This window comes from Triticum aestivum, chromosome 2D, assembly GCF_018294505.1.
Source record: "Triticum aestivum cultivar Chinese Spring chromosome 2D, IWGSC CS RefSeq v2.1, whole genome shotgun sequence".
Classification (NCBI taxonomy): Eukaryota; Viridiplantae; Streptophyta; class Magnoliopsida; order Poales; family Poaceae; genus Triticum; species Triticum aestivum.
The window spans coordinates 242,916,961-242,936,864 of record NC_057799.1 but is presented as its reverse complement, the minus strand read 5'-3'; the positions used below and the strand labels follow the sequence as shown (position 1 = coordinate 242,936,864).

The 19,904-nt window shown below is 45.8% G+C and overlaps 2 long non-coding RNA genes across 7 annotated transcripts; both read right to left on the bottom strand.

Moving 5' to 3' along the window:
* Positions 1-7,705: 7,705 nt before the first annotated feature.
* On the bottom strand, positions 7,706-10,396 carry LOC123052669 (uncharacterized). The gene is made up of 2 exons (XR_006424907.1): positions 9,415-10,396; positions 7,706-9,114 (listed from the first exon to the last, which is right to left on the bottom strand). It is a non-coding gene; the product is annotated as an uncharacterized lncRNA (long non-coding RNA).
* A 2,115-nt stretch (positions 10,397-12,511) lies between these two features.
* Positions 12,512-19,555, bottom strand: LOC123052668 (uncharacterized). Of its 6 annotated transcripts, XR_006424906.1 has the most exons (9): positions 18,851-19,554; positions 18,193-18,634; positions 17,976-18,099; positions 15,246-15,401; positions 15,030-15,123; positions 14,399-14,585; positions 13,740-13,976; positions 13,038-13,244; positions 12,512-12,932 (listed from the first exon to the last, which is right to left on the bottom strand). It is a non-coding gene; the product is annotated as an uncharacterized lncRNA (long non-coding RNA). The 6 variants fall into 6 exon arrangements; XR_006424903.1 differs by having other exon boundaries at positions 14,399-15,123; positions 18,844-19,555; XR_006424901.1 differs by having other exon boundaries at positions 14,399-15,123; positions 18,851-19,555.
* Positions 19,556-19,904: the final 349 nt, after the last annotated feature.

The following is a 19,904-nucleotide window of genomic DNA, read 5'->3' as shown; positions in this document are numbered from 1 at the left end:
CTTTTCCCCACAAGACTCGATCGCCTCCGCTTAATTCTCGCACTACAGGATGTTTGAGAAACGGATGACCGAGACACAGTCTTTCAGAAACAATCACTCTTTACTCTGGATGGACCGGTACACCTATTTTCCCCTACATCTGCTAGCCCACCTCTTCAAGAGATCTTGTAACCTACTCAACTATGCTAGAGGCCATAATAGCTTGTGGCTGCACACGGAAGTTTCTAGCATGAATAATCTTATGATCCCTTTGAGCCTGGGTGGCGGACCTTATACAAAAAGGCAACACTGGGTTCTCCAGGTGCCTCAATCCACCCAGATGTGAGTTTTAGTTGCCACCTTAAGTTGAACCATTAATAAACATCTCACATCTGTCATGAATATCTCTCAAACCCAATCCATGTCTACGAGCATAGCATGGCAATATAAAAGCAACGTAGAAGTAACTCCCAAGGGTTTGAATAGAAAACATGTAATAGGTACTACCTCAACTACTTCCCAGTACCCACAATTTAATTAGATCCTAAACATGCAATTGTTTGAGGAATAGATCTAATGCAATAAAACTGTGTATGAAAGGTATATGATCAAAGTGTTACTTGCCTTGCTGATGATCCGCAAAACCTAACGAGTCGAAGTAACAAGCGGCACACTCCGGGTACTCTATCGCAAACAAACAAGCATGCAATCAGTACTCATCTAATGCACAGGTAAAACTCGAATGAAAGATCCAACCAGAAAGTTCAACTTAAGAACTCCGGTTTGCAAAAAGAATCCACTCGAAAAAAACAACGAAAGTCAAAAGGCGAAAGAAAATAGCTTCGTTTACTAATCTGGATCTAGGTCAAATTTTACTGTAGCAAAAACTTGTTTGAGTAGATTAAACGGAAAGAGAATTTCGAGACGAAACTCTAGGCGCTTGAATCGCCTGATTCCAATAAACGAGCGAGAAGTTAAACAGAAACAAAAATTCGATCAGAAATCGAATCTGAGATAAATAACGGAAAAATCCGACGAAAAAGAAAAACGGACGAACGGTTAAAGAACGGACGTTCGTTAACAGAGAAAAACCGACGAACGCGTTCGTTAAAACGAACGGTTCGGTGAACGCTCGCAAAATAATAAAACCAAAAAAAAACCGATCTAGGGTTTTTTTAAACAAAGGGTTTTTTTTAACAAAAACTGGCAACGACGAACGGGCAGCGAGGCAGTACCTCGTCGGGGCGGCTCCGGCGAGGCCTCCGGCGGGGCGCGGGGGTGCGGGGGTGCGGGCGAGGGCGAGGGGCCGCGACTCCCGGCGGCGGCGGCGGCTCCCGTGCGGCGGCGGCGGCGGGCAAGTGCGGCGGCGGGGCTCGGCGAGTGCGGCGGCGGCAGCGGGATGAGAGGAGAGAGAGAGAGGGGGGTATATAAAGAGGGGGGTGCAAGCTTGGAGGAGGGGGCAAGCTCCGGGGCGGCTCGGTCCCGTGTCCATGGCGGACTCCGGCGGCGGCGGGCGCTGTGCGGGAGAAGGAGAGGGGCGCGGGCGGGCCGGCGCTCGGCTGGGCTGCGGCCCGGTCGGGCGTCGCGCGTTTTTTTTTAAATAAGTTCCACGGAAAATAATTCATAGAAAAATAAATAAAAATCAGAAAACTATAAAATAAATTTTCCCTGTCTAGTTAGAAAATCTAGAATAGGGTGAACATTTTTTTAAATCAAAATAAATATTTTGAAAACATGCAATATTTTTAATGCAATAAAAATTGCAAATAGAATCCGAATAAATTCCAATAAATGATTTTAAGATTTTTCCTCCAGTATTTCAATTGTTTTGGAGAAGTCATATTTTCTCCTCTCATTTATTTTTAGAATGAAATATTTTTCCGGAGAGAAAATAATTAAAACCAAAATCTCGTCTTATTATTTGATGAAAATCAAATATGAAAATTCGAGAGAATCCCCAAATCTCTCCGAGGGTCCTTGAGTTGCTTAGGATTTATCGAGGGTTTGTCAAAATGCAATGAAACATGATATGCAATGATGATCTATGTATAACATACCAAATTGAAAATTTGGGATGTTACAAATGATCAATTGTGTGTCTAGAGGTGCCCCCCTGCCCCCGTATATAAAGGAGCAAGGGGGGTTCGGCCGGCCAAGGGGAGAGGCGCGCCAGGAGGAGTCCTACTCCTACCGGGAGTAGGACTCCCCCCCCTTTTCCATGTTGGACTAGGAAAGAGAGGGGGAAGAGGTGGAGGGGAGGAAGGAAAGGGGGGCGCCGCCGCCCTCTCCTTGTCCTATTCGGATTGGGGGGAAGGGGCGTGCGGCCCTGCCCTGGCCTCCTCTCCTCTCTTCCACCTAGGCCCACTAAGGCCCATTAAGTTACCGGGGGGTTCCGGTAACCTCCCGGTACTCCGGAAAAATCCCGATTTCACCCGGAACACTTCCGATGTCCAAACATAGGCTTCCAATATATCAATCTTTATGTCTCGACCATTTCGAGACTCATCGTCATGTCCGTGATCACATCCGGGACTCCGAACAACCTTCGGTACATCAAAACATATAAACTCATAATATAACTGTCATCGTAACGTTAAGCGTGCGGACCCTACGGGTTCGAGAACTATGTAGACATGACCGAGACACCTCTCCGGTCAATAACCAATAGCGGAACCTGGATGCTCATATTGGTTCCCACATATTCTACGAAGATCTTTATCGGTCAGACCGCATAACAACATACGTTGTTCCCTTTATCATCGGTATGTTACTTGCCCGAGATTCGATCGTCGGTATCTCGATACCTAGTTCAATCTCGTTACCGGCAAGTCTCTTTACTCGTTCCGTAATACATCATCCCGCAACTAACTCATTAGTCACAATGCTTCCAAGGCTTATAGTGATGTGTATTACTGAGTGGGCCCAGAGATACCTCTCCGACAATCGGAGTGACAAATCCTAATCTCGAAATACGCCAACCCAACAAGTACCTTTGGAGACACCTGTAGAGCACCTTTATAATCACCCAGTTACGTTGTGACGTTTGGTAGCACACAAAGTGTTCCTCTGGTAAACGGGAGTTGCATAATCTCATAGTCATAGGAACATGTATAAGTCATGAAGAAAGCAATAGCAACATACTAAACGATCGAGTGCTAAGCTAACGGAATGGGTCAAGTCAATCACATCATTCTCCTAATGATGTGATCCCATTAATCAAATGGCAACTCATGTCTATGGCTAGGAAACATAACCATCTTTGATCAACGAGCTAGTCAAGTAGAGGCATACTAGTGACACTCTGTTTGTCTATGTATTCACACATGTATTATGTTTCCGGTTAATACAATTCTAGCATGAATAATAAACATTTATCATGATATAAGGAAATAAATAATAACTTTATTATTGCCTCTAGGGCATATTTCCTTCATGGACTCCATACAAGGCACGTGAACCTAGTATATATTCGATGACCCGACACATGAACAAGGATAAGTTACGAATGCGGGAATATTGCACCTGAGAGTACTGATGGTCACACAAAGAATATATATATATATATACACATATATATATAGGGTGGGTCTATTATGATAACACCCTTAAGACTCTTATTCTGCTAACACTATTCTGCTAACACCCTGACGAACTACCCCTACCTCCCCGACCCGCACTACAGACTTAACAGCCGAACTGCACAGAAAGGAAAAACCACCTCCGCCACCAAATCTTGCTGCCCCCGCCCCGCGGCCTCATCTTCTTCCACCCCCGCGTGCGCCACCTCTGTCTCGAACCCCCCCCCCCCACCCCTTCTCCACCTCCTTCCACCCTTTGGGCCCCGCCTCCTCCTTCCTCTGTGAACCCCCACCACCCCTTCTCCACATCCTTCCGCCGCTGGAGCCCACCCCACCCCGCCTCCTTCCTCGATCCCAGCCGGAGACCCTCCTCCACCACCGGCGATTGGGGCCGGCGCGCCCTCAACCCCCTCCAACCGCCGGCGCGCCACGCGGCCATGGAGGGATCCGGCCGCCACTGGCTCCTGGCGAGGCCTCCTCCACCAGATCGCCACGGCCATCGGTGCGGCCAGAAACCAACGGATCCGGCCGCCAACCACCGCTCACCACCCCTGCCCCTTCCTCGCGGTCATTCCATGCCGGTGGATCCGACCCGTGCCGCCGTGCACTGCCCACCTCCTCTGTAGTTTAGTGGCACTCGTGCTGCTACTCGTCTAGGAGACTCTGGTCTCGTCCCCAACCAGGTGATGGTCCCCGTCAGACTGTCCTCCCCCCACCAAGCTTTTCCTCCGTCGAGCTCGCGGCCGACCGCGCGGGTGCAGTTCGCCCGTACTTCCCGACGTGGTTAGGTCACCCCGGTACTGCAATGCGGTCCCTCCCATCATCCAGGACCCTGCCAGCCGCTAGGCCTCACCTCTCCTTACCCCGGTCCATGCCTAGCTCCACTGCAGGCTGTCCCCTGTTGTAGTCCAAAAGCAGTCCCCGACGGTTGATGCAGTACGGTGGGTCTCTGCTGCATCATCAGCGAGATCCGCCATGTCCTCCAGACAAGCTGCCGGCCTCCCCTTGCAGTCCAGGCGCCTCGGGCTTGCAGTGCGCCGGGGAACGCGATGCAATTTGGCACCGCAAGCACCGGCCTCCGGCGTCCTTTCCTCCCCTTCATTTTTCTTTGCTTTTTCAGATTTCACTTCGGCACAACACTTCAGTTCGCTTTGGGCATCAGTGCGGTGCGGCTGGATGTCCAGTCCACCGGCGAGCGTGCTTGCATTCCGGTGGCAGGAGGCTCGTGGTCAGACGTGCAGTCTGGTGGCACCGACGAGTTCATTTCGGTGCTCGCCGCCATAGTTCGTTGTTTTTTTTGCAGTCCCCCCTGGCCGTGCAGTTTACTCAAAGAAGAGGTCCGCTTTGTGCTTCGTTGGTTTTTGTTTGCGTCAATGTGCAGTTTACTCAAGAAGAAGTGCGCCCAATAAGAAAAAAGAAGAGAACATCGATGTTCATTTGAAGTTCATTTTGTTGTTTATGAGAAACGCAGAGAGAAAAAGGGCACTGCCTAGTGCATTTGAAGTTCCATTTTGTAGTAAGAAAAATGGATGGTAATTTTGCATAAGCAAGTCTTTGCCTAGTGTAGTACAGTTGGGTACTCCATCGTTGATTCTGCTATGTACTGGATGACTGTGTAGCTGTGTAAAAATAATGAATGTATATGTATGTTTTGAAGCTCACTTTGTTCTCTCACAAAGTTCGCCATAAAACTCCTTCGTGGTTCACTTGGTGATCCGAAACAAAAACACCTGGGAAAGCAGCTCACTTCTCATTACATGTGGTTCACTTGCTCGGTCCCTGTCGTCCATTTGCCCGGTCTATGCATGTAAAGAATATTGAGTTTGGAAAAAGCTCAAGCGGTTCATTTTTGGTAGTGTCATGGACCGTTTACGGTAGTCTCGAGGTTCGCTTTTCATAGTATTGCAGTTCACTAACACTCGACGTGAAGTGAACTCCACCTCGTCTGGAAAAATTTATGTCCCACAAAAAAGAAATCATGCGGTGCACTTGTTTGTCCGATGAAGTGTGGTTTTTAGTCTGAAGCAGTGCACTCCACCTTGTTTTGGAAAATTTACGTCCCACAAAAAAGAAATCATGCAGTGCACTTGTCTGTCCAATGAAGTGCGGTTTTTAGTCTAAATAAGTGCGGTTTTCTGTCTGATGCAGTACGGCCCGTTTACAGTAGTCTCGAGGTTCACTTTTCATAGTATTGCGGTTCACCAACACTCGACATGAAGTGCACTCCACCTCGTTTAGGAAAAATTACGTCCCACAAAAAAAGAAATCATGCAGTGCACTTGTTCGTCCGATGAAGTGCAGTTTTTAGTCTAAAAGAAGTGCGGTTTTCTGTCTGATGCAGTATATACGACGATTTTGGTGTCGCAAAAAAACAGTGTCCACATTTCGGTAAAATCGAAACTGCTCCCAAACCGTAAAGAATCAGAGAGGGTGGTCTACATGAAAAACTTGCGCCTCGATGATATCTTTCCAAAGGTGTATCATTTGCTTCATTCCGACAAGCGGTTTAGAAGAAATCGCGAAAAAACGGCCGCTGGCTCTCGCCGTCAGCCGCACGATTTTCAAAATTAACTAAAAACCGTAAGGAATCTCAAAAACATTTCAACATATGAAAGTTGCGCCTTGTCCGTAGCTTTCCATCGGCGTATCATCACCTCATTTTGACAAACGGTTAGAAAACTGGAGCGAAAACAGTACCGAATTTTTTTTAAAAATTGAAAAACAGAATTTCGTGATTTAGTAAATTTGAAACTGCTCTTAAACCGTAACGATTAGAGAAAATAATAGATATGAAAAAGATGCGCCTCGACGATATCTTTCCAACGGTGTATCATTTGCTTCATTCCGACAAGCGGTTCAGAAGAAATCGCGAAAAAACGCTCGCTGCCACTCGTCATGGGTCGCACCATTTTCAAAACTGCTCTTAAACCGTGAAGAATCTCGAAAAGTGTTCAACATGGAGAAGTTGCGCCTAATCCATAGCTTCTTAACGGTATATTACACGTCTCGTTCCGATAATCGGTTAAAAAACTAGAGCGAAAAAGGTACCAAAAAACAGCGTGTGCAGTTTTTTCCGACACGAAGTTCACTAGTGTGTGTATTGCAGTACCCCTGCTACTGAAAGTGCAGTGCCCTCGCGTTGAGCGTGCAGTACGGAAGTGTTATTTTGAATCGCGGAATTACGTTTTTTTGAATTTTTTTCAATTTTTGTACTGTTTCGCTCTAGTTTTTGAACCGCTTGTCGAAACGAGGCGTGTAATACGTCGTTGGAAAGCTATGGACAAGGCGCAACTTTCATATGTAGAACTTGTTTTCAGATTCCTTACGGTTTTAAATTAATTTCGAAAACGGTGCGGCTGCCGGTGAGTGACAGCTAACGTATTTTCGTAAATTTGTTCAAACCTTTCATCGGAATGATGGAAATGATACGCCGTTGGAAAGATATCGACGAGGCGCAACTTTTGTATGTAGAACACTCTCTCTAATTCATTATGGTTTAAGAGCAGTTTCCAAATTACCGAAATGCGGGCACTCTGTTTTTCACGACACCAAAATCGACGAGGCGCACTGCATCGGACATAAAACTGCACTGCTTCAGTCTGAATACCGCACTGCATCAGAGAGGCAAACGGACTGTAGGATTCATTTGTCATTTTTCTAACTTTTTTATATAACAAGAGTGCACCGTTCTTATTATTGAGAGTGAATCGCAGACAAGGTCAAAACGCACTGCAATGTCGTCAAAAGGGAACTTCATGCATTTTGTGTAACTGTTGTCAAACCGCATTGCATCAAACGATCAAGCGAACTTCATGATTTCTTTTCTCAAACGTAAATTTTTCTCAGACAAGTTTTTGTTGTCTTTTTTTCAGTTTTTTTGCGAACGAGAGTGGACCGCGGAGAGGAGGCAAGTGAACCGCGACATATATTGAAGTGAACATCATTACTAGCTTTGTTGTTGCGTTAAATTTTTCGCACTTACATGTTGGGCGCAAGTGAACAACATCACTCTCAAAAATGAACCACAGCCGAGGACCAAACGCGCAAGTGTTGTTAACGAGTCACGAGAAAGTTAACTATATTCTTTTCTACACTTCACTTTACCTATTTGTGTTTTCAGTCGCCACATATATGAAGCAAACCACATCTGGAAAAGAAGTGAACCTCTCGTGGATTTTTTTGTCTTACTTGCCCACAAAATGAGCCTCTTTAGGATTTACAACGAACTACATTAGGGTAACTATTTTACAAACAAGCTTCTGCAGTTTACATAACAAGTCTCAAACAAATTTTTCAAAAATGAATTGGGCCTCTGGATTGTTCGCAAACACCACCTCCTGAAGGTGTAGTCCTCCCCACGCGACCCTACTGGCGCTATTGAATCGTATGTCGTGCAATAGCAAAACTGCAGCAAGAAGGCGACCAAAGCAGGCCGCCGGAGTCGGCCATGGGGCGATGTGAACTGGAGTGATACCATTCAACATACTGCAGATCGCCGGCTAACCGAGGTGCTCACGCAGTATGTGCTTGAGACTCATTTCTCCCTCTTTTTTTGTCCGCCATCTCCTGCAAAAACTAGTAAACTGAACATCAAAAATAGCGGATAGAATAATTCATTGCACCGAAGATTCCCATTAAAAAAAGAGTAAAGTGGTACGAATGAGTAGTGAACTGCAGCAAAAAAACACTGAATCGCACGCTGATGTTTTGCTCCCGAAACCATGTATACATGCTCGTCATAGCGTACTTCATATGCCCATGGGCAGAGCTGCATGCCGCTATGGGCTGAACCCACATTATGGACTGCAAAGGGGAGTGCCGGCATGCTGCGTGCACCCACGCAGTGGACTGCACGGGTGCCCCTTGGATCCACCTTTGTCGGCGATGTGCTGCGGACGCCCACCGTGCGGACTGCAGCGACAGACAGGGACGACCACCTCCTTCTAGATGGTCAGGGAAGGGGACGTTGATGTCGGTATCCCTCCTGCAGGGCCCGGGGATGCCGGGATCCAGCGATGGCAGAGCCTCCGATGTGGGCGATGACGGGGACATAAGAGAGCTGGACAAGCAATTAAATGCAACAACTACAGAAGAGAGAAGTAGATACATAACAGCATCAGGACTTTGCCAATTGTTAAAAGAACATTTAATGTAACTGAGGTAAATCTACAGAAAACTAAATTTCCCTTCATACGCAAACCTTAAAAGTCCCATTTCCATCTTCCTTCTTGTATGTATCACATGCATAAGTTTTAGTTCCTTACAAAAGAACATGCGTGCACTCTAGCATGTGTTAAACTTGAACCAAAACATCATAACAGTTTAAAAGGAAAGCACAAAAATGGAATAAACGGAACATGGTTGTATGCTCAAAAATCTAAATAAGCTTTATGTGCTAGTTCACCATCGCCGAGGCACTAGTTGTTCCCCTTTCTGCATTCTTCTTACAAGATACTCAGGTTGCAGAGAAACTAACCCAACCCAGTGGTGTGGACAGACAGTAAAGTTAATCTGCAGAACTACTGGTGAGCAAAGGTGACATACAAACTCCTCAAATCTGTTTGAGAACAAAACAAAATTGTATAAGTACTTCCCCTCAAGTTGGACTTAACATTAAGAACCAGGACTGACAATTCAATTACTACTATTATTGCCTTAAAAGAAATCAATCAGCTATGAGCCATCAAAAACTACGAGGCTTTTCTCCACGAATTTCACATGCATCTATCGGAAACACAAGCAAACAAGTGCATAGCTAGAGCGCCGTGAGCTGCACGCGCCGCTCAGGGGGACTGCTTGCTGCCGTGGAGAGGAGTGGAGGGAGGGCAGCGTGGAGCCGCGGGTGGTAGCAACTCACCATGGTGGACGGGCGCCGACGCTGGTGTAGACACCTCCCTACACAGCACAGCACCTCGCATGCGAGGAGGCATGCAGGGGGGTCGGCAACGCGTGATCCGGCGCGCATGGATCTCACTGAACTTCAAAATTATACTTAGCGAGCTGCAAAAAAGAAACAAAGGAGCTGCAAATAGGGGGAGGCAGATCCTGTGACCGACGCCCTGCTGGTGTAGCAGGGAAGGAGGGGAAGTAGGCAGGACCACGGCGGGGGTGGCACACCTCGAACTCTCGGGGATCCGCGCGACCATGGCGGGGATCGGTGCGAGAAGAGGACGATGCACGAGGGAAGAACCCGGATCCGGCGCGGGGTCCATGGATTGGGGAGGAGAGAGCTGCAGGGGGTTGGTGCGACGAACTGCATCGGAAGGTTGCACGGGATCTGAAGCAGAGGAGGGGGCCGGTGGACTGCACACACACTCACAGTAGTAGAAAAAACTGCCGTGGCTGGAGTGGGGCGGGGCCGGGGCCATCGCCAGGGCGGCGCTGCGGGACGGAGGCGCGCCGGCCGGGAGGAGGAGACGAGGCGGCGCCAGGTGGAAGGAGGCCGCGCCAGGCGGGAGGAGGATGAGGCGGGGCTGCACCGGGCGGGAGGAGGAGGCGGGGCGGCGCCAGGTGGGAGGAGGGCCGCGCCGGGCAGGAGGAGGAGGAGGCGAGGCGGCAGTGGCCGGGATTTTGGGGTGTGCGGGACGGGAGGTGGAGGTGGAGGTGGTGGTGTGGTGGGAATCCGTGGTGGTCGGGATCGATCCCGTGGTTGCCGGCCAGATCCCGGTAGGTGGTGGTGGGCGGCGGCAGGTAATGGTGGGTGGGGTGCTGCGGCGGCAGGGTCACGGCAGCGCGGCGGCGACGCGCAAGGAAGGAGGTCGGGGGAAGGAGGCTGGGACCCGGGGGGCGGGGAGCGCGGAAGAAGGTGGAGGTGGAGTGGGGCTGTGTTCGTGCGGGAGGTGGGTGGTGGGTGGTTTTGTTCGGTCGGGGCTGGGGATGTTGGTGTTATCATAATAAGGTTAGGTGTTAGTAGAATAGACATACCTACTTGAACCAATGGTTTCACGCAGTTGTACCGATGATTTTCATCTCATTGAACTAATCGTTTTTTCGTCAGAATGGGCGTGTAATATATCGTTGGAAAGCTCTTGACATCTACATTACAAATATATAGGATTTTTTTGCAAAATCATCACGGTTTAACAGCAGTTTTGAAAAAAACCGTTTTTTTCAAAACCGAAAACGTGAATCGTATTTTGGACTCAATTTTCAAAAGGTTTGTTGAAATTGAGCAAATAAGATGGCGTTGGAAAGCTGGTAAAAATACGCATCTTACATATATCTACTGTTTTTTCAAATTATATACAATTTAAAAGTAATTTGAAAAATGATGAAATTCTGGGCAAAACGTATTTTCGCATTTTTTTGCAAACGGTTTGTCGGATTGATGCAAATGACACGGCGTTGGAAAGCTATGGGAAATGCGCAAACTTTTTGTATAGAAATGTTTTTCTAATTCATTACGGTTTAAAACGAATTTGAATACGGTCAAACTTGATTTTGAACATGATTTTTTTTTAAGTTTGTCGAAATGGGTCAAATAATATACCGTTGGATAACTATCGAAAATGCGAAACTTAGTCATGTTGAACGTTTTCTCTACTTCGCAACCATTTAAGAGTAATTTTGAATAAGGTGAAACCCATCATGTTGCTTTTTACTGTCTAAAAAATAGAGTACTTGTACTGATGTATGTATGTGTTTGTACTGAGGTATTTTTGACAGTAGTTTTTAAATGGTTCAAAAAAAGAGTACTTGAACGGATGTCTTTATTACTTTGTACTTGCTCCCATCTTTTAAGAGTAATTTTGAATATGTGAGACTCAATGGGTTGTTTTTCTGTCCGAAAAACAGAGTATTCGGACTGATCTATGTGTGTGTTTGTACTGAGGAATTTTTCAGAGTAATTTTGAATGGCTTCGAGAAAAGAGTACTTGTACTGATATTCGTATGGGTTTGTACTGAGCTTGTTTTCACATACTAAACTTCACTCTATTTTTTGGGTATCATAGTCCCCGAACTTGCATGGTTTATATCGTTGAACTGAATGATATTTTTTTAAAGGAAATTTTTTTGTGTGTTTGTTTTTTTAACTCAATTTTCTTGCAAGATGTTTTGGACTTCTCTTGTTTTGCGACTTGAACTTTTACCATTTGATTTTTCATTGGGTTTCATTTTGTTTGAGCTTTTTTCTCAAACTTATCTAGGGCGTCGTGTTGAACTTACAACTTTTTTAATTATGAACTTGCTGTGTTTTTACAATGCCAATATGCAGGAGAGCAGGGCGAGGGCAACGATAGAAGGAAATTGCGTGTGGTGATCGTAGAAGCACTACAGGGCTGAGCCATAACGGTGGTTGATGGCAAGCCGGCACAACACGACGTGTGGCGAAGAGGCAGGGGACAACAGTGGTTGAAAGGTTTAAAAAAAAGTACTTGAACGGATGTCCGTATGGATTTGTATTGAATGTGTTTTCACAGACTAGACTTTACTCTTTTTTTTGTATGATTTTCCTCGCAACTTCAACGGTTCATGATATCATCGTCCCCGAACTTGCATGGTTGACAATTTTTTTAAAGAAAATGTTTTGTGTGTGTTTTTTTAACTAACCTTTTTTTAACGATGTTCTAGACTTCTCTCATTTTACGACTTGAACTTTTACTATTTGAATTTCCATGGGGTTTCATTTTTTTTGAGCTTTTTTCCCAAACTTATCTAGGACGTCATGTTGAACTTACAACTTTTTAAATTGTGAACTTTTTGTGTTTTTACAATTCCAAAGCTAGCAAAAATAATTCTAAGTTACCGACTCATTTCAGGATATCAAAGATAAAAATTGCCATCACCAAAATCAAGCATTAATCTGATCAAAGAGATGAAATACATTGACTTAACTTCCAAAAGGAATACATGTTCTACGGCCGACGTAAAGACATGTAGAAGAACATTTATTAGCAAAATGAACTATAGACAGTCGGGATTAGTAGCAAAATGAACTACCAGTACTGTAGATATTAGCAAATTTGAACTTCTAGTAATTCATTCCATCGGCGACATGAGTTTTTGAAGTCTTTCTCTGCACAAACTTTGAACATCAACAACATTCACACCACGACACATCAAAGCAGTAACTCTACCATTTTTCTACATACAAGCATACAAAAAATTTGCAGGAGCAACACAGTATACCCCGATACGTCGTTGGACTGATGCTCTGGGAATTTTAGAACCGATGAAAAAATACCCTGATACGGAATTTTAGAGCTCTAGGGATCTGCGCTTGTAGTAGACGAACGAATCGACCTGGATGTTCAGGGAATTGGGAGACGCCGCGGGACACCGTTGAGCCAGCCATGGTGAATTTGACACCGTTGCTGTAGTTGGAGCCCAGAGCCTTCAGGTATGGGTTCATCCACTCTCAAACACATACTGCAACTAACAAAAAGGGTGGTATTTCTTAAATACAGAAATATAACAGTAAGTTAAGTGACAGCAAGTTCAAAAAAATTCATAAAATGAAAACTGAATTGCTGGGCTTACTTCATGCATTAAATTGCACCATAATGTCTTGTCTGGACGTACACGACTGAGCCGGCGGGCTGCAGATCAAGCCACACGGACAGAAAAGTGGTGCGGAATGATTCGGTTACAGGCCTGCTACCGATTCAAGTCATACGCATCCGCAGCCCGGCAATGGGCTTCCAATATTCATCTTTTTGAGCTGCTACCTTTGATTTTTTATGCATCCTGCAAAAAGAAATTGGACCAAATTTCAAAGATGAACTGAAAGAGATGAACATAATTCAGTAGAGATGGATGCCGCAAATGATGAACATCTCGCTGGCCATGAACATAATTCACTTTTTTTAACTGCCTGAGTAAACAACCCGCCAACTTATAGCAATTGATCACTTGAACTTATAGGAAATTGAAAAAAGAACTAAGCTTGCATCATCAAAATCTACTGTTTTTTCTTAAGTGATACATATGTAAAATGTAGGTCAATTGGTGTGACGCACTCAGTTGAACTAGTGTAATATATGTAGTCGAACGGATGTAATTTATTTGTAGCTGAACAAATTGGAGACCTGGCAACACAACAACATTTTCATTCTATGGTGTCTTGCACATGGTTTGCTAGAACAAGTTGAACTGAATATATTATTCGTTTTGAACTTTGAAAGAAGCTACAACTTCTGTTTCCCAAATGTGTACAGAATTTTAATTTTCCAAGCACAATACCTTCTGCTCTTTTTTGTTGATTAGCACACCGCCCCTGCTCCTGTGGACTGACGGCGCCTCGAAGTGGAGCTGGAGGAGAGGGGATCACGACCGGCGGCTGGGTGCAGCGGGATTTGGCCACTGGTAGGGGATCCCAGCTACTACCAAGTCATCCCCGAGGAGCTTGTAGAGGCGAGGCAGTTGGTCACCGGCCATCTGGTGTAAGTTTGAACTACCAGGTGCGCCGGGATTTGGCCGCTTTAGAGAAACAAGAAGTCAGAACAAACATGAATTATATAGGTAACTAAATGCAAGACATTTTATATGAGAACTGATGTTGTTTATCAGATACTACCTCTGTAACTAAATGCAAGACATTTTTGCAGTACTTCCCTAAATCCTATTAATGCAGAGCAAATACAGTTACAGAAATAGTACACTAGGAGGTATCAATCGATCTAATCTATAGCACATTTGCTAATATGTGTGTGTGATCCGTAGCCCATAGCCTATGTGTGATTTGTTCCAATTAATCCATGCATTTTTTATCCTCTGCTGCCTGCAGCTATGGCTAGACCCGTTGAAGAGGTGGGGAGTTTCAAGTTAATGATTTGCTTTCAGAAACTTCAGACGAGAGCGGAGTAAAGGCTGGAAGGTAAAACTACTGTTAGCATGTGTACCTTTTTTGTAGCATCTCATCTCCTTTGCTTCAACTTTGGGCACTTTGATATGGTCAGCCTCTTTGATTTTGCAAGTGTCGGTAGTCCACGAATTGAAACTAGTTCTGGAAATGGTCAAGTGACAATACCTCTAGTAATGGACGATTACTGAGCCAAATGCCCATTTCTTGTCTATAGAAGATACTACCTTCAGATTAAAAGGATCTATATAACACTCATCCATTAAACTGCACATATTTGACATCACTTTCACAGCCTAATAATACATCCATCTCAAAGTATCAGCTATCAGCTCACAAAGTATTAAATACCACAAGAACTTGAAGAAGAATTTTCACTTCACAAAACTATCAGCTATGAGTTCACCGAGTCGAGATGGACAACTCTTGAGGTCTCAACTATCAGTTCACACAAACTACAAAGCATGGAGTTCATCGAGTCTTAACTATTAGTTCATACAAACTACAAAGCATGGAATTCATAGTTTCAACTATCAGTACACACAAACTACAAACAGCGGATTTCATCGAGTCTAAACTATCAGTTCACACAAACTACAAAGGATGAGGAGAGAGAGAGAGAGAGAGAGAGAGAGAGAGAGAGAGAGAGAGCATGAGAGAGAGAATCTTACCCATCAGTTCATAGAAACTAGAGATCAGAACATCAGCGGATCGTCACGGAAGCCCCAGTTGAAACCATCACCTTTCTGTATAGTTGAACTCCTCCTGCATACACACACGAACGATTAGCTTCTGTTCAATCAAACTACTACCATCAGGAGAGAAAAAGAGCACTGAGCCATGTAAAAATCATCCAAGAAACACTATTTTCCTAGTGACCTGCTTACCTCTCCCTGCTTTATCCCAAACTGGAGAATAAAAAAGAGCCAACCTGAAGTGACTCCTGTGAACTCTGAACTTTTCTGGAGCTTTTTGTTGAACTGAAGCACGCTTTGGAGCAAAACGAGACTGAGTAAATTGCGAGAAAGCTGAGCAACAATCGACTGGAGATTCAAGAAAACTATATCAATTGGAGATGTCACTGAACTCTAGGACGTTTGTACTGGAAGAACTGAATCTATTGCCAATCTTAAACTTCCAGGTTCCATACGCAAAGCTATAAATATGTAATAAATTCCTCCATTTTCACAAAATACCTGCAGTTCATACTGTAAGGTAATTGCAGTACAACTGCAAACACACAATTTTTTTTGCAAACCAAAAGGTTGCAATTCACAAAATATAGTTTGCATTATAATAAATTCCAGATTTCAAGATACAAAGTTCTTAGAACACTTGTATGTTCTAATTATACACAAAAGAGTTCAGTTAATAAGGACTCAACGGGAAAGTTCATCAATCCATGAAAAACATTCAATCGCATTTAGTTTAGTATGTTAGTGCAAATCTCTACTATTAAAGGAGAATCGAACGTCGTGATGGTTCGACCTCCCCTCGTACGACCCCTCGCTAGAAAATATCGCAGGAAAAACCCACGTTCGAGTATAGCGGGAAAAAAAAACATCTGGCACGATCTCCACCTCCTCCCCGACCTTCCCGTTTGCATCCCAGATCTCTCTCCCCAAACATGATCCGTCCTCACCCCTACTCCCAGGACCACCCAGCGCCTCCGATGGACGCAGCAATCTCCGGCGAGACCGCCCGACTCCTCCTCTTCCCGTGAGTGTGACTCCCTGTCTACGCCAATCCATTATGTGCCGCCCTGGCCATGACTTTTCGCCATGGGCGCCTCCTTTTGCCATGCCCGCAAGGTAGGCATGGTCGGGACCGGCACCGCACGGTGGAGACAGCGATGGTCTAGGATGGGAGGCACGAGAGCTGCAGCGGTGGAGGCAGCGGCGGAGATCGAGGAGGAGTGCTCGGGGAAGTGTGCAGGGTGCTTGCCAGAATACCTACGCCGCCGATGGGCACCACCACCCTCCCCGGCGGGTTCAAGTTCGTCGTCTACTCCAGCGGCATCACCGCTGCCGCGCTCTACCGAGTCATGGCATCACCGCCCTCGACGACTCGTTCAGGCACGACGGGTGCAATGACTACCTCCACGGCGGGTGCCACGCCGTCCGCCCTCGACGACTCGTTCAGGCACGGCTTCCACGTCAAACAGTCCAAGCTCGACCTGGGAACTTCACCATCCGTCTCGGACACTGCCCAATCAGTACGTGCTTGTCATTGTCTCGAATTCTCACACCTGGACGAATTTGTACTCGGACGACGACTCACACCCGACATGTCTCCTCCTCCCTCGCTGCTGGTAGGCAACTTTGCCTTTCTGAATTTCTTCAGCGATGTTAGACGCATGGTTAAACATGTGATTTTGGCTCTGGCTAGCTTATCATCTGTCATGTGTGATGATGCACAATGCCCAATAGAGTGGCGCTACTTGTCTATATGCTTTCCGGAAGTTAATTTTGCAGGCACCCCTAATTTCTTGCTTAATGTGCTCAATTAGTTTTTGTTGTATGTTACTTTTGATGGATGGATCAACATCTAACTTGGATTGACTTTTGTATGAACTCAAGGTGTACTTGTCAGCTACCTTGGAACTTGTCATCCTTGATTTTTTTTTTCTGAAGAATTAGAACTGCATACGTACTATGCGTCTGCCTCCTGTATCATCATTGGTGCTGACCCCGACCAACATTTTTGCTACCACCTCGCTGCCCCTGGTACAACAACGACGGGGCAACTGATGGCTTGACGAATTAGGAGACGGGGGACGAGGACGGCCAGGCCCTCGATCAGCAACATTATTATCATAGCATGAATTACTACTGGTTACTCTCGGTAAAATTCAGGATAATGTCTTTTTCTATCTCTTGCGTGGCACAACACATGTGCGCAAGTCCTCTCTGCTGTAGCTAAATAATTGCATTCCCTACTTGGGTGAGATTATTTCTACTTTCTAACTTTTCTTTCTGCTTAATTGATTAATTCTCATGGTTATTCATTTATCTTTGTTTTTTCCATGAGCAGAGCAACTTCCTTGTGGATGACAAAAGAAATCAGTCCGCAATATATTTTAAATTCATTCTTTATACTAAGAAGTTTCACTTTTTTACTGATGCACATCAATTGGTAAGGATGAAACGATGCCGGTTTGCCTTTCATATGTGGTTTTTGGCTGATTTTTCTAATTACTTAGGAAATCTTTCTTGCCCCTTTCAAGGTGCTATATGACAAAATCTTAATATATTTCAATAGTTTTTTATACATTTTAGATTACAGGCATGTGCAATCAATATCTGCATGTCTAATTTTACTGTCCCGTGGCAACGCGCGGGCATTCAACTAGTTGCAATAGTATGTCAATTCACTAGAACAACCACATAGATCACTAGCTCTGTGTGCGACTTGGTTATAGTTGATACTACTGTGTGGTGACCAGTATATTCTCCGCTAAAAGAAGCTTAACTAATTAAGTACTACAACGTCCTTAGTTATATTGTCTAAAGACTATACTGTTCCTGTCCATCCATCTTGCAAAGTACGTACGCACATAAATATGTTGCTAGTGGGCTGTATGTATGTACGAATTTGTTGAGAATCTTAGTGAACACCTTCACATTCAGAGAACTGTACCCATCCATCCATCCATTCAGAGAACTATGCAAGCGGTGACGACGGCAAGATGCATCGCTGCACAGCGATCGCTTCCTCTCCGGGGAGGTCACTTCACTTCATCTGGAAGAATAACTGAATAATGAGAACTTATAATATATCAAATCAGCAGGTTAATAAGATTTCAGTAGAGCGGAATAGCAAGCAAGATGAAACCTGTTGTATTCGATGCATCCTGCTCACAATGACTGTAAACTCCATGGTACTTAATGTTCTACTGCCACCGTGGACTCAATCAACACAAATCTGTCAGACTCTCAGAATGATGATATGCACGGACCTAACTTGTTGTTCCTATATGCCCGTTAACAAAGTTTGATGGGTCTCCTGCTCCTATCGATGTACCCGCAGGCATCTCCGCTGCTGACTGAAGACATAGCTTAGGAATGAATCGACCCGAGGCTCGGCGACAATTAGCGCAATTTGAACTTTTAATTCCCAACTTCCTTAAACTGCAACCCTATATTTTTTTTCTTCTTTTTTGTTCTTTGCTACAACTTTCTGTTAACTCTTCTCCAGAGTACATCCAACAGGAGCACCACATCAGTCTTCTTTTCTCCTTTGACGAAAGGCCGAACCAGAGGTCGTCTTGAGGGGCCTGTCATGTTCGTAGAAGCAACAAATGCATTTAGGTTCAGAGAACAAAACAATCTTCAGTGTGATTTTTTGCGTACGGATAATCGCAGAAGCAACATAGTTGGACTGAAGCGCTAGAAATTTCAGAACTTATATGAAAAATTGTGCAGTCGGAGGTTATACTGCTGCTAGTTAGTAAAATGAATGGCAGAGGATGAACAAGGGACACACACTATACCAGGATGGCAACGAGGAAGCTGCCGGACCTTAGCATCTCCCTTCCTTCTCACTGTAAGTTCTTTGAACCTTGTACAGGGGCGGCGTTGTACTAGCACGGGAGGCGGCGGGGGCTGGCGGCTCTGTGTAGTCTGCAGCGAGCTTGGAGCAGGGAGGAGGCGCTCGACATGGCTGGGAGAAGCCAGGAGGAAGGGCAGTGGGCGGCGTCGCGATGAGGCAGGTGGCGACCTGGGGGTTGGTGCGCTGGGGATGGGGGCGGCAGGCGCGCTGCAGATGGGGGCGGCCGGCGATGGGGATGGTGGATGGGGCGCGGCCAGGGGCACGAGATGGTGAGGGATTAGGCGGCGACCGGAGCCGAGGGAGAAGGTGGGGCGTGGGGCGACGGCCGGAGCCGAGGGAGAAGGTGAGGCATGGGGGACGGTCGGAGCCGGGGGTAGAAGGTGGGGCACGGGGCGGCGGCCGGAGCCAGGGAGAAGGTGGGGCGCCGGGCCACGGCCGGATCTAGGGGAGAAGGTGGGGCACGAGGCGGCGACCGGAGCCAGGGGAGACGGTGGGGCTCGGCGCGGCGGCCAGAGCCAGGGGAGAAGGTGGGGCGCAAGGCGACGGCCGAAGCCAGGGAGAGGAGGTGGAGGCGGAGCGGCCACACCGGAGATGTCTCTTTTTTGGGGAAACAGGAACGGGCTCTATATTCTATTACTAGCGAGAGAATAGCCCTGTCCTAATATATATATGGTCAAGCTCTTTCCCACAAAGGATCGAGACAAAGAAGTCAATAATGAAGGAGCAAGATCGACAATACAGGATAGCCTGTCATGACAAGATTTCTCTGCCAGAACTACCATCAGTCAAGTCGGTGAATACTATCATTATAAGGTCGTACCTCCTTTATGCTGGTCACGACAGGCGACAGTCAAATATTTGGTATGGATTTGATACTCAAGATAGTGCATCTAGTCAAGATGATTGAGAAAATCCTGCGAGAAGTCGGATTTTGCCAAAAGAACAGTTATGATTCACGACACTATGTCGAACACGAAGGACATGCATCTAAATAA